We start from the raw sequence: 13,518 nt of genomic DNA, 5'->3' as shown, positions 1-13,518 counted from the left end.
CATTTATATTGATTTAAATCGTGTTCTGATTTAAATCGCAAACGCGTGTTTAATTATGTGTTTTTTAATCATAATCAGGCTAATGCATTTCTACATTTTCTGTATGAACCAGCTTAGAGGTTCATACAGAAAGACAGCTTGTGTTTAAATTGAGTGTAAGGTAATTTATGCTTCTAAAGTCATGGTCAGCATTTATTATCGTACTGTGCTGTAAACTTTTTCTGTGCCTAGTCACATTATTTTATAGCGTTTTTATTGCGTTATTAAATCTGGTGGCGCTGTGTGTTACAGTAGTTTCGTGACTCCCATGTCACATGGTCTGTGATTGAATCCCATAGAACTATGACTTAATTTTTTAACAAACATTTCTTTGAAAAAATGAAACGTTTCCCTTGGTCAGAGATTAAATAAAACCTCACTCGCACCAAACAAATTTATATTTCTAAATATCACAAAATATGTTCATTGTCTTCCAATCGAGTCGAGTTGACATTGGAAGCCTGCCACACCCGGACTGTTAAACCAACGCATTAGCACGTCAAAGCCCATCGAGGGTATTGAGCCAGTATTGGCTTTAGTATTCCCCCCCTCTCCCCTCAATTCAATTCAATTCAAGGTGTTTTATTTGCATGACAGATGGGTACAAGCAGTGTTGGGTATGTATATTGTAACGCTTACGGCAGACAGGCACTGTGTAAGAGCCGGCGCACCAGAGCAGCGCACCGAGGGAGCGTCTGCATTTCTAACTTAGTTTTTAAAATTAGTCAAGCAATATGAAGCATCCCCTTTTACTTTGTGCCTGAGCATAAAAAGAATAGGAGCATACTGCAACGCGTGTGAAGTCCATAAACGATATTAATTTTGGAACTTAAACATACAGTATATGGCTGGTATCGGTACTTTAAAGAAAACATACACACCAGTATTCCATTTCTCCCTAAACATTTTAAGCATCGAAGTCTTTAACTACCGCGATACCGGAGTCAACAAGCATACTTTTAGAATTTGATTAAAAGGGAATATAATATGGAATCGCGTATCTCAAGAAATTAATAACGATATAATTATATTCATGTTGCAAAAGAACTGCAACGGACATTAAAACTCCCTTGCTTTTAATAGAGCGCTCCATAATTTCTAACTACGAAAATGCCAGGTGAAAGGATTTGTAAACATATTTTGTTAAAGCAAGTCAGTTTTTTCCGCAACACATAAAAGACATTTTTCCAAGAAAGTTTAGCCTTTGTCACTAATGAAACCACTAAATAAAGACATAAATATAGAAATCTTAAGATTTGTTTTATTTAATGTTGGTAGCAGGATGAACTGTCAGAGTGTATATTTTGTCGCAGAGTTGCTGCAAGATGTTAACAGTGAAAAAGGTATTTAGAAATGAGTTATTTCAAGATGAAAATTTTCAGAATAATTGCAAATCTAGCAGGATAGAGAAAGCACAGAAAACTGGCAGTTAGATTGATCAGATTAGTATGAAAAGTCATTTAGCAAAGGGAATTAGAAGAGTGACAAACTAGTATACTTTAGATCTTTTTTTTCTGAACCAGGGACAATCTGATCATGTTTCCCTATAACAATAATAAAAAACTTTATTTGATATATCACCATTAAAGGTGGCATCTCAAAGCAATACAGTAGATGTAAAAACAGATAAAAGGACCACAGATTACAAAGTAAATGCATATAAGAAAGACAAGCAGGTAGAGGTGCTACCAAAATTAGAAAATGAAGCAGATACAGACACTAAGTCTTCTGAAAAGAAAGGTTCTGAGGTTAGATTTAAAGTGGCCCTGGTGTGTGTGTGTTTGTGTCTGTCCTGTGATGGACTGGCGCTATGTCCAGGGTGTATTCTGCCTTGTGTCCGTCGCTTCATTCATGTGCATCCAACACACAGTTCAACGCTAGCAACTACACAAAATCTAAAATATGAGCTCTACTTGCCACTTACAGTACCAACAGTACCAGCTAACTTTAGTAGTGACATTTTCATGGATCTTTTTAACAATAAAATTTACAACATCAGACTTCAGACACAATTAAACAGGCCTCAAAAAAGTCTGGTACAAACATTTTCAGCATGGAATAAACTGTTACTTTAATGGTATAAACCTTAAATGGATTCATATTCTCAATAAGATTTGGTGCTCAGTAACATGACTTAGAAAATGACAGAAGACATGCGTATCATGCTTATCCTTCTATTTTTCATAATCGTAAACTCCTTAAGGCAGTTACATTTTCTCTGTTCTGACCTGGAGTTACAGAGAAATTTAAATTCTAATAAGAGATTTGTAATGAGGAAAGTCATACCAATCACTCATACAGTACCAGGATTTGCAATTACAATACAAATACTTTCTTTCTGTATGTGTTTATTTTGCAGTTTGAGTCTATGGCATTCCTTTGGGGGTCTATACTCCAAGGCATGACTTTTTTATGTATAAACATCAGTATTTACTGCTATTAATTACTGTACGATTTATAGTTGAAATCTGAGCCTAGATATAAAGTTAGATATAAAGTTAAAATCTTGACAAAGCAATGTAGGAAATACAGAGAAAATAAATTCTTTCTGACATCTAAAATCAGTTTCGATCAAGGTCTCTAAAACGAACAAGAAAAAGAAGATTTTCGGAGGGCAATTACGCTGTGTTTATATAGAATAAGTGATTTATGAGCAATCTAATTTCTTGTTCGTTTAAAACAGTGAAATGTCAGCTGTAAAAGATCGCACCAGAAACAGCACTCTCTCTGCCTGTCATAGACGTTCAGGAAAGGCTGAATGAAGTCATGTCAAGTACAATAATTCGGAGATCAATAATACCAGTTGTAGGACAGTATATAAGGAGGATAAGGATTTTGAAGTTGACTCGAAATCTGATAGGTAACCAGTGCAAGGACTTGAAAACAGGTGTAATGCATCCCTGATAGGATTCTTGCTGTCATATTCTGAACATATTGAAGATTGCTCAGTGTGGATTTAATTTCCCCAGTGAACAGGATGTGCATTTATTAATTCTAGAAAAAAAGCCTTTCTTGATTTCTCTAGTTCTTAGTTTCTCTAGTTCCCTTTAAAATAAACTATTATTCCACAATGCAGAGTATTACATGGCCAGTATTTACACATGATATTTGTGATTTAAAGAAATTAACACAAGCAGCTTTTGGAGATTTAAGTGTTGGCTGAGTTATTGCAGGATAAAAGACTAGAGATGTTGGCAAGAAGAAGATAGTTTGGGGAAAGCTGAGGAATACACTTATAACAAGAATACTTCCTAATGGGGTTAGGCATACTTTTGATGAAGATGATGAAGTTAACAGACTATATGTTTACATAGATACTGAAATAAGGATTGTATTTTAGATTATGTGTAGTTGCTGGCATTGAACTGTGTGTTGGATGCACATGAATTGAAGGAATAGGCAAACATAGCTGATGCGGATCCACAGAGCCAGCATATTAAGATGTTTATAATTAGAGGCAATTTGTTTAAATAACTAGGTATGGATACTGATGTGCAAGAGAGGTGGAAAGGCTGTTTCCTTAAGCCAGCAGTAAAAATATTTTATTCTCAGTGAGATGCTGCCATTTCATAGTGGGTTTCTAACACTGTGTATAGTTCCATCCACACAGTGCCTTTACTTCCATTTCTAATCTCTTTATCCAGTACAGAGGATTTGGAGCCTATCCCAGTAAGCAACGGACACAAGGCAGAATACACCCTGGACATAGCGCCAGTCCATCACAGGACAGACAGACACAAACACACACAGACCAGGGCCAGGTTTCCCATAAACTAATTAACTTACCAGTATGTTTTGGAGTGCGAGAGGGAGTCATATCACACATATGGAGAAAAACCATGTAACCCAGAGAGAACATGTAAACCCCACACACACAGGATGGCAGGAATTGAACCTAGGACCCCAGTGCTGCAAGATAGCAATGCTAACCACTTTGCCACCATTATAAATGGATGGATATCTTAGTTATCTTTCTAGTTCACAGGTTTGCATGCATAATTTAATTTTGAAAGCCACTGAGACATCAGGTACTACTGTTGTATTTATGAAAAAGAAACAAAACAAAAAACATACTAACAACTGTGCCATCCTACTCCTTAGCTAATACATTTTATTATTCATAAACAGTTAACATTGTTAGCAAAATATTTTGAATTATATTTAACCCTATTTTTTCTTTAGTTTTGTATTTAACTTATTATATGATAGTCAGACTTAATGTATATTTGAACAATGAAAATATATTTTTACAAGATTTTACATTAAGCACTTAAAATTAATATGGTTAATAATAGTAAACTGTAACATGCTGTAACAAGATCGGTTAAACAGCGAAGAAAATGCTTTCAGAGAAAATGTTTCAGGTGTGAAGAACATAGATCTCCAATGCAATTTCAACCAAACCTGTTCCCACACACCCTGCCCCCACTACCATTAGAATATACACAAAGCACTCAAATCTTTCGAGCTAATGATCAGGTGACCCGAGAGAGAGCGAGAGAAACACCAAGGGGTGCGGAACCAGGGAACTATTTACATGGAAAACGGGCGATCTCCCCAGACTGTCCGCCCGTTTCACTGTTACCTGGATACCTCTTTATTTAGAACTCACTAACACTGATTTTTAGTTTAGAAGGATTCAAGTAGGGTTTTAGATGAAAGGCAGCGACCTTAATCAAGCCCAAATCACAATTGAACCCATTCAGAGCCTACATTACATTTTAGCGTTTCATTCTGAGCAGATGACCCTCACACCTGAAGAAGGGGGAGGTGTTTTTCGCTGGAAATCTCGCCTGCTTCTACTTTACAACCGGAGTGCTGGCTGTGACGAATTAAACCGGTATTACAGGTTCCAATCACAGACCATGTGACATGGGAGTCAGGAAACTAACACCGCGCCACCGGATTTGATAACGCTAAAAAAATGATAATTTACTTGCGACTACAATACATTGGAATTCCGCATTTGGAAAGCGCATTGATTGGAGAAAGATTTGGATGATGCCCAATAAATATTGTATAACCAATAAAATTAAGGAGGTTTCATATAAAATAATTCATCGAATTTACTCAGTTAAAACTCTTGTTACCCAACGATTTAAAATTAATATAGATGACAAATGTGTTTTTTGTGACGATAGCCCTGAAACACTTCAGCATTTGTTTTGGTTATGTCCCAGGGTAAAAATGTTCTGGACTAAGTTGCAGAATTATATAAAAGAAGAGACGAATATTGATATTTGTTTTGTTGAAAAAGATATTATGTTAAGTTTCAGCCCCAGTAAAAACAATATAAAAATTTCTTTTGTAATAAATTTAATTATTATATTGGCTCGTTATCACATTCATAAAATGAAGTGGTCTGGGAAGTACCCTGTGTTTGAGTATTTTAAAATGGATGTAAGGGGGTATTTGCAGACTATTTCGAAATGCAAAAATATGAAAGCGGTGCGGACATTATTTTTATTTAATTTGTTTAATCTTTTTTCATAACTTGAATTGATGTAGTAGTATGTACCCTGACGATAATTTTGTTTGGAATTGTTATATGTACTCTTGTTTGTATTGTAATGTTTGTTTTTTTGTTAAGCATAAATAAAAAAAAAAAGGATTTGATAACGCTATAAAAACGCTATAAAATAATGTGACTTGGCACAGAACAAGTTTACAGCACAGTACAAAAATGCTGACCATGACTTTAGAAGCATAAATTGCCTTACACTCAATTTAAACACAAGCTTTCTTTAGCCCTCTAAGCTGGTTCATACACAAATGTAGAGATCCAGGCTCAGAACACACAGCTTCATTAGCGAATACATATGCAGGACAACTAGAGAAGACGTTTTACAGAGGATGGATTTTTAGAAACATCCCATCAGTGACATCACTGAAGTCAACTCCTAGGTACTGTAACTGTCGTGTGGATAGTTTCACAAGAATCAGACAAAGGTTTAAGCATCGCTTGTTCTAGATAAAACTGCAAAAAAAAAACAACCACCCATAATGTACTTCTTTGCGGCTCTGTTTGCCCAAATCATATATTCACAACGTGAAATCTAGAACATAATATTACGTAACCAAAATCCGCAATATGGAAACAGAACCTGTGTAATTGTTGATAGATGATGTACTCGTAACATTTTTTCAAGACGAACTACAACATTTAAAAAATGACTTGTATGTACTTGATATCTCTAATCAATCCACGGGTCCCAGCACGAAACGAAACTAAAACGCATACCGTTTCGCGCTTCTTATTAGTTGCTCAAAAGTAATTTGACCGTATGAAATGCATAATATAAACCTAGAAACATATACGTGAGTAGTACTTAAGCACTGTAGTATCTGTGTTAAGACATCAGGATGTCTTCTATCTTCTTCAGGATGAATAAAGTGGGCCTATTTATCTATCAATCATATTTAAATAACTAGTGTTCTGTACCGTGGTACCCCTAAAAGTACCACACTTGTACCATACAACAGTAGTACCTGATGTCTCAGTGGCTTTCAAAATTAAATTATGCAATAAATAACCACATGTAAGACTCTGACGCTTAAAATGTTTAGGGAGAAAGTGGAATACTGGTGTGTATTTTTTCTTTAAACTACCAATACCAGCCATATACAGTCTGTAACGTAGGGATTTCTATACGTCTTTATTTAGTGTTTACATTAGTGACAAAGGCTAAACGTTTAGCTTCAGTAACGTGTACATATCTCCCCTTTTTATAAAACGACATGGTTGAAAACTGTTCCAGAGCCACTGTTGTTTCATCAGTGAAAAGTACATCATGGAATGCCTCTCCCTGTTCAATCCACTGGAAAAAAGAAAAGGAGCATAAAGCTTCTGATGGTCATAAACGATATTCATTTAGGAGCAGCATCAGAGGTATGTTTTTAACTGCACTGCATTGGAGAGAATACCATAGTGTGTTTTTTTTTACTCCCTGGCGGAAACTGGCTTCCAGAAGAATCAGTATGGCTCAGAGATTAAATAAAACTTCACTCGCACCAAACAAATGTATATTTCTAAATATCACAACATGATCGAATTTAAGTCATTTTAATAACAATGAATAGTCACCTATGCGTTACAATATAAACATTTATATTGATTTAAATCGCGTTTAAATCACCTTTATTTAAAACCCATAAATAAAGCTGATACTGTTTAGACTTCCAATTATTTAAAACTGTATTAAAGCAGCACGATACACAATGCAACGTAAATCGCTATCTTTGTCTTCTGTGTAATAATGTTCACCTCTCTGTCCAGCAAATTTACAGGTTAAAAACAATACTGTTAGGCTGGGAAAACGATTTTTCTCCCCCCCCCCTCAAAAACCCAGTAAGTACAGTACTTACTAGTTAAAGGCTAGGCTCCCGACTACGGCGAAAGGAACCCTTCTTTCATTAGAATACAATGAACATATTTTAGCCCTGAATGAATAAATAGCAAACATGGTTTACATAAAAGACATTTTTCCAAGAAAGTTTAGCCTTTGTCACTAATGAAACCACTAAATAAAGACATAAATATAAAAATCTTAAGATTTTTAAAATGCATGACTTTGCTAAAATTTATTTGAAAATAAAAACAATTACAACCGCCAGGGGAGAGAGAGAACAGGGGAGGGATGTTGGTTTTGCATAAGGGGCGGGGCTATGGAAATTAGGTCTGTTTGGGAATGTGTAGTTACATGTTCTGGCTGTTTGTGAATTATCGTTGTTGAGTATGGAGTGTTGAGGTAATGATTTAGTGTAATGCTTTATGTTGAAAATTGAGGTGGATTTTGTTTATGATAAACAGGATAAACTGGGATGGGAGGAAGGTTTGGTTTTGCATAAGGGGCGGGATTATGATAATTGGAGGACTTTGCGAGAGTAAAATGGTTTGATATATTTGATTTTGTATTGTGGTTGTTATCTATGTTTTTGGTTGGTATTATGTTTATATGGTTGTTTTTGTTGGTTGGTTGTTATTATGGTTATTAATAATACGATCTATAGTTGAAATCTGAGCCTAAATAAAAAGAAAAAGCAAGTGATTAGGTTTATGAGCAATCTAATTACTTATTCGTTTAAAACGCTATATAAAATAAAGTTTATTATTAATTTGCTGCACAGAGCGGTGAATATTATTATGCATAAGACAAAGATAACGATCCTGATCAGTTTAGAAATCTGTGTACGCTGTAAGGTTTTTACTTCTTAAACTTTTAAAATACACGTTTTGAATAGAAAGAAATCCTCTTCCTGTTACAGTATGTATAGCAAACTAGCACGTCTTTTTTCTCCAATCAGAGGGGTGTCAGATGGTGTCAGCCAATCACCATTCTGCGTTGGGTAGCAACGGGTGACTGTTCTCAGGCGGAAGATGTAAACAGCTTAATGTTCGTGTTAAATAATTTTTTAAAATTCAATTAAACGGGCACAGTTAAGACATTAAATATACATATACATACTGTATACAGTACAGTTTGCATACGGTAATATGTTACGCGATTAAAAAATAAATAAATAAAACTGGAAGGTCCAGCTGGATTCGAGCACACACCCTGCCCGTTGGCAGGCACGCACCTAGACCAGTCGGCTACAAGACAGCTCGCGTGAGCAGGCAGGCGAAACAGCCCTACACAGCCCTGCCGCAGTACACGGATATAATCATACCGTTATTAAATTCTTGAGATACGCGATTCCATATTATATTCCCTTTTAATCAAATTCTAAAAGTATGCTTGTTGACTCCGGTATCACGTTAGTTAAAGACTTCGAAGCTTACAATGTTTAGGGAGAAATGGAATACCGGTGTGTATTTTTCCTTGTGATATTTTAAGCTCTAGTTGAATGATAGGTGTCGCATTTTAAATCATTTTCGTAGTTAGAAATTATGAAACGCCCTGTTAAAAGCAAGGAAGTTTTTATGCCCGTTGAAGTAAAACAAAATGCCTGACAAAGTATGGCTTGGACAGATTCCAAGTGCTTGTACAAATGTGCTAAAGAAATTATACTTTGAGTATACAGCTTGTCCAAAGTCATCCATTATTAATACTATTAGTAATATCTTCGGTAAAGGCTTTGATGCATAAATATTTCTGATAAAGGTAGGTTGTGTACTTTTGTCCAACTGAGCAATCTTGCTTTCATAAAATATACCAACATTTTAATGACTGAAGATTAACATGCTGTAATACACTGTTCAAAATTAAAGGCTCAAATGCTGTACATGAGAGGTTAAGCTCCCCCTGGCGGTTTTACAAGGAGACGCCGGATAATTTCCGGCAGAGCGTCAAATGACGCGCGATTAACCACGTCACACTGCGTGACACTGCGTGATGCCGCGACACGCCCACCGGGGTATGCCGCAAAATAACGCACGCATTTTGAATGGCTGCATCTGTAACCATAAATGTTGTTAAGCATATTGTACTTTTGTCGTACTTTTTAAAACATTTTAGCTGAGGACACACGGCGACTATTATACCTTGTGATACATGGAAGACATCTCTAAACGAAGATGTAACAATAAAATTGGCAATTAACACAAAACCACAATTTGTATAATATTATTCCTCGATATCAATGATCAATTGAAGGATTTGAAGAAACTATCAAAGAAACAGCAGCAATAGCAGATGACTTTGGTTTTGAACCCAACTTTACACCTCAATAATCCATTTGTCTTCAAAAAAAGAAAAGACAGGCATATTTTGAGTCTCATAATTATCCTCTTCTCGATCCAAAAGAAACGTTGATTGCTTCTGTACTTTTTTGGATTTTCTTACGAAGATCTCACGAAGTATTGCCAGGATCTATATTTAGTGTTCGGTAGCGATAACACTGCTGATATTGATTGAGTAAAAATCTATGATGTATTGATAGCTTTATCTGAAGCGAGAAATCCTCGAACGCCGCTTATGAAGTGTTGGGATTCATACCAAGAAATGCCTTTTGTTTTCCCACCCAAAATGCTACTATTACATTACACATTATGCAAACATTACCAGTTTTAGTAGCTTCTGGGCGCAATTTTCCAAAATTGAAACTAATTACAAATTATTTAAGATGAACCATGTCCAAAAATTGTAAATCAGGATTAATATAATATCAAATGAAATTACTACAGAAGAAAATGTTTAACTGAAATATGAATAAGACTATGCAAGCCTACAAAATAGAACAATTCAATATTTATAACTTATTTTTTTATTTTTTGAGAAATGGGCTCACAAACCGGAAGACACTAACGTTTCTCTTCGTTAGAGTATGTGAATAACAGTTTAACCCCAAATGTCTGTAATTGTGATTCTGTTAAAATTCAAAAAAGCATCTATCAATAGTAAGAAATTATTAAGAAAGGAAGCAATTGTGTTATTTCATAAACTGTAAGACATGAAGACATTTACAGGTTATATCCTTTGCTTTGTCTTTTAACGCAAGCGTTCAGGATCCAAGCCCATGTTCGGACGGTTGTGTTTCTCTTGTAATCATCAAATGGCATTTTTTTGTCCGTCAGTTCCTTCTCGAGTTGTACCATGGATATTTTATGCCATCAATACTTTTCATGCTCTTTTGCATTTTCCTTCACATACGGAAAAAAACTCAAGGCGTTCTTGTCACTGTGCTACACAGTACAGGACACACAATGAGGAATTTGCACAGCTTTCAGCTCAGTGCGGAATCCAGAGGGAGGACTCGCTCGGTGAATGATCTCTCAGGAAATCCCGGGTGAGATTCAACATCCCGGGTGAGGTTTTTCTGCAACAGCCATGACAAGTGTGAAGACGTTCTCTGGATTCCCTGAATGTGACTTTAAATTAGTTCACATTCTTTGGTAGTTAACAGAACTTAATGCTTTGGAGGTACATTTAAAACTGCAGAGAACACTGTAGCACTTCGAGCTTAATTGTGTAAACGTGGCTCTCTATGAGCACGAGCAAAGAGTTCTCACTCAACAGAAGACTGTGATATGAGCACAGTAACATAAAGCACTTGGAGATACCTGGGATTGAACCCAGGACTTCATACACGCAAAGCATGTGCTCTACCACTGAGCTACATCCCCACATAAAAGGCTGTGGGAGTGACTTAGAGATGTGCAGGTGCTCACAGAACACAATCCATCTTTTGTATCTTTTAAGTGCTCTTGATTAAACTATGCATAGAAAAACAGCAGTACTGATGATTTTCATGGACTGATGCACACTTGTTCTGTACAACTCCAGTGATAAAACCTTGTCTGTAAATATTGTAGAACGTAAAAGGGTGAAACAATGCTCCAACTACAGGAATGGTAACAGAAAGGATCATTTTCTTATTTAATACATCCTTTTGAGATGCCTTGTCAACGCACACAGACGTTAGAGCTGAACAAATATTTTGTACACAAGACGGCAGTGCGATATTAGAATTCCTGTCTTCTTGATGGATTCAGACTCCTTCTCAGAGGTCCATGCTCGCCAAATAAGTTTACAGCTGTAGCGGCAATGCTTGTTAATAAGACAGAATTAAGCGTTGCTGTGCTTTCCTAAATGAGGCCCCATCTCACTCTCCCTCTCTGTGGTGCAGCCACAGAGAAAGTATTCATGCAGGCTGATTAAAGATGTTTTCTTTTGATAAGGGACAGTTCCCAAACGGAGATGCACTTAGCTAAGAATGGCTATCATGATCAATGGTCATCCATTGGCACCTATCTGTCTAGGGAGTGCCAAATGGACATCTGGACTGCATTCCTAAGTGTCAGGAGTAAGTGACTCATATCTCACCTTCATCAACCAATCAGGGATTGCCAGGGCGTGGTAACACCACGTGGGTCTCCAATGCCCGCCAAACTCTCAACCAATCAGCACACATCTGTGTCTTGGTCAAAAAGGGAGCAAAAGAGTAGCTCGGAAAATACCCAACTCAACAAGCAAGCGCGTTGGTTGCTCTTGCTCTTAATGCAAGGAGCTGTTTTTTTTCCGCATTAATCATTATTAACCAGAAACAGCTGCACAACTGGTCGCATTTGTGGTTATGTCACTTCTCTGCTTCAGCAAGGTCAATAAAAGACTCTGAAAGTAGTAGAGAAAAACTGAATTAAAATCATATTAGCAATTCTGAGCGATATCTGCATACAGGCAATCCAATAAGAATGTTGAAATCTTTGAATATCATCTCTCTATATATTGCGCTGCTTTTTACTTGGAGTAAAACTATTGGATTGGAGGAATGCTAACCGCTGGGTTAAAATGTATTGTTGTTATTTGGAGAAATCAATGAACTCGTGATTTCATAATCACGTTTTAAAAGACAGTCATGTGCACAGAAAAAAGACAGTGCTGATTATTTTTCTGGAGACGGAGCACTGATGACCTATCCGAGCCAATTGATAAAGCCCACCCAGTAGATACTCTAGCAGAACATGGAAGAACGTTCACCATTGTAACCAAGGCAACCACAGGAACAACATCAAGAAGCACAATCAATTCCCCATTTAAATCTTTCGTGTAAGGTATGCTATGTGAAAGCATGAAGTAAATCCCCTGATCTCTTTTGAACATGGACAAGGTATTTCTGATGGAGCGCTATGAGCAAAGATTTAATAAGCTAGTCCTGCCGATGATTCAGCTTAAAGAAGTAAAAGCTTCACAAACAAAAGCAGCTCGCTACCACAGCCAATATTAAATGTAATTGGTGGCACTTTACCATGTGCACTGGCTCAAAAGTGATCTCGGCAGACGTTGTTCCCTACGTAAAGCTGAAAGCGCCAAAGAGCATTTCCATTGAGAAAAAAAAAATCTGCCTTGATGTTAAACATAGAGAGCCGGTCTTTTAGAAGTTCTCCCTCTAAACACCTTGTGCAGCCTCCCGACAGACTAACAAAAAGCGCCTTTTCACCAACTCAATTTATAATACGCCCCTCAAAACTCACAAACGAATAACAATCCATCCGTATATTTGATTTCCAAGATCCATTCAAGGCAACTTGGCTCTTCGCAAGCAAATAATTTCAGGGAAGAATCTCAGTTTAGTCAACTACTGGTGCATTCAGCACACCCCTTGCTTTCGCTTGTCAGGGTGGCCGAGTGGTCTAAGGCGCCAGACTTAAGAATGTGTGTCTTTTCAGCTGGCTTGGGTGTTCTGGTCTCCAAATGGAGGCGTGGGTTCAAATCCCCCTCCTGACAGCCTCTGTTTTTACCTCTCTTGAATTGTTCCAGTGCTAGCTGACAGTGAATGACTGAAATATAAAAGCAGCAGAAGAAAGCAAGCAAATCAGTGCAATTTGTGAGTATTCTGCACTGTTAAAATGCACAGGTTTTCATACTTTTTGGAATTTGTAGCTCAAGAAGTGACTCCTGTTTCATTTTCTATTCACCAACTCGATTTGCATTCCGTCCTTCACACCTCACAACAGAATAACAAACGGCTTCATGTGCCACAGCATTCCCCTGTAGATTCGGTTTGCACTATGAATTAGGCGACCCCGAATGAAATATT

The 13,518-nt window shown here is 36.9% G+C and overlaps 2 non-coding genes across 2 annotated transcripts; one reads left to right on the top strand and one right to left on the bottom strand.

The window, feature by feature from the left end:
* Positions 1-11,032: 11,032 nt before the first annotated feature.
* On the bottom strand, positions 11,033-11,104 carry trnaa-ugc (transfer RNA alanine (anticodon UGC)). Its single transcript has one exon. It is a non-coding gene; the product is annotated as a tRNA-Ala (tRNA).
* A 1,988-nt stretch (positions 11,105-13,092) lies between these two features.
* Positions 13,093-13,205, top strand: trnal-uaa (transfer RNA leucine (anticodon UAA)). Its single transcript has 2 exons — positions 13,093-13,130; positions 13,160-13,205. It is a non-coding gene; the product is annotated as a tRNA-Leu (tRNA).
* Positions 13,206-13,518: the final 313 nt, after the last annotated feature.

The sequence above is a fragment of the Atractosteus spatula genome (genome assembly GCF_055471065.1).
Source record: "Atractosteus spatula isolate fAtrSpa1 chromosome 10 unlocalized genomic scaffold, fAtrSpa1.hap1 SUPER_10_unloc_3, whole genome shotgun sequence".
Classification (NCBI taxonomy): domain Eukaryota; kingdom Metazoa; phylum Chordata; class Actinopteri; order Semionotiformes; family Lepisosteidae; genus Atractosteus; species Atractosteus spatula.
Note: the sequence above shows the minus strand (reverse complement) of the source record. Positions and strands in the feature narration are given on the sequence as shown.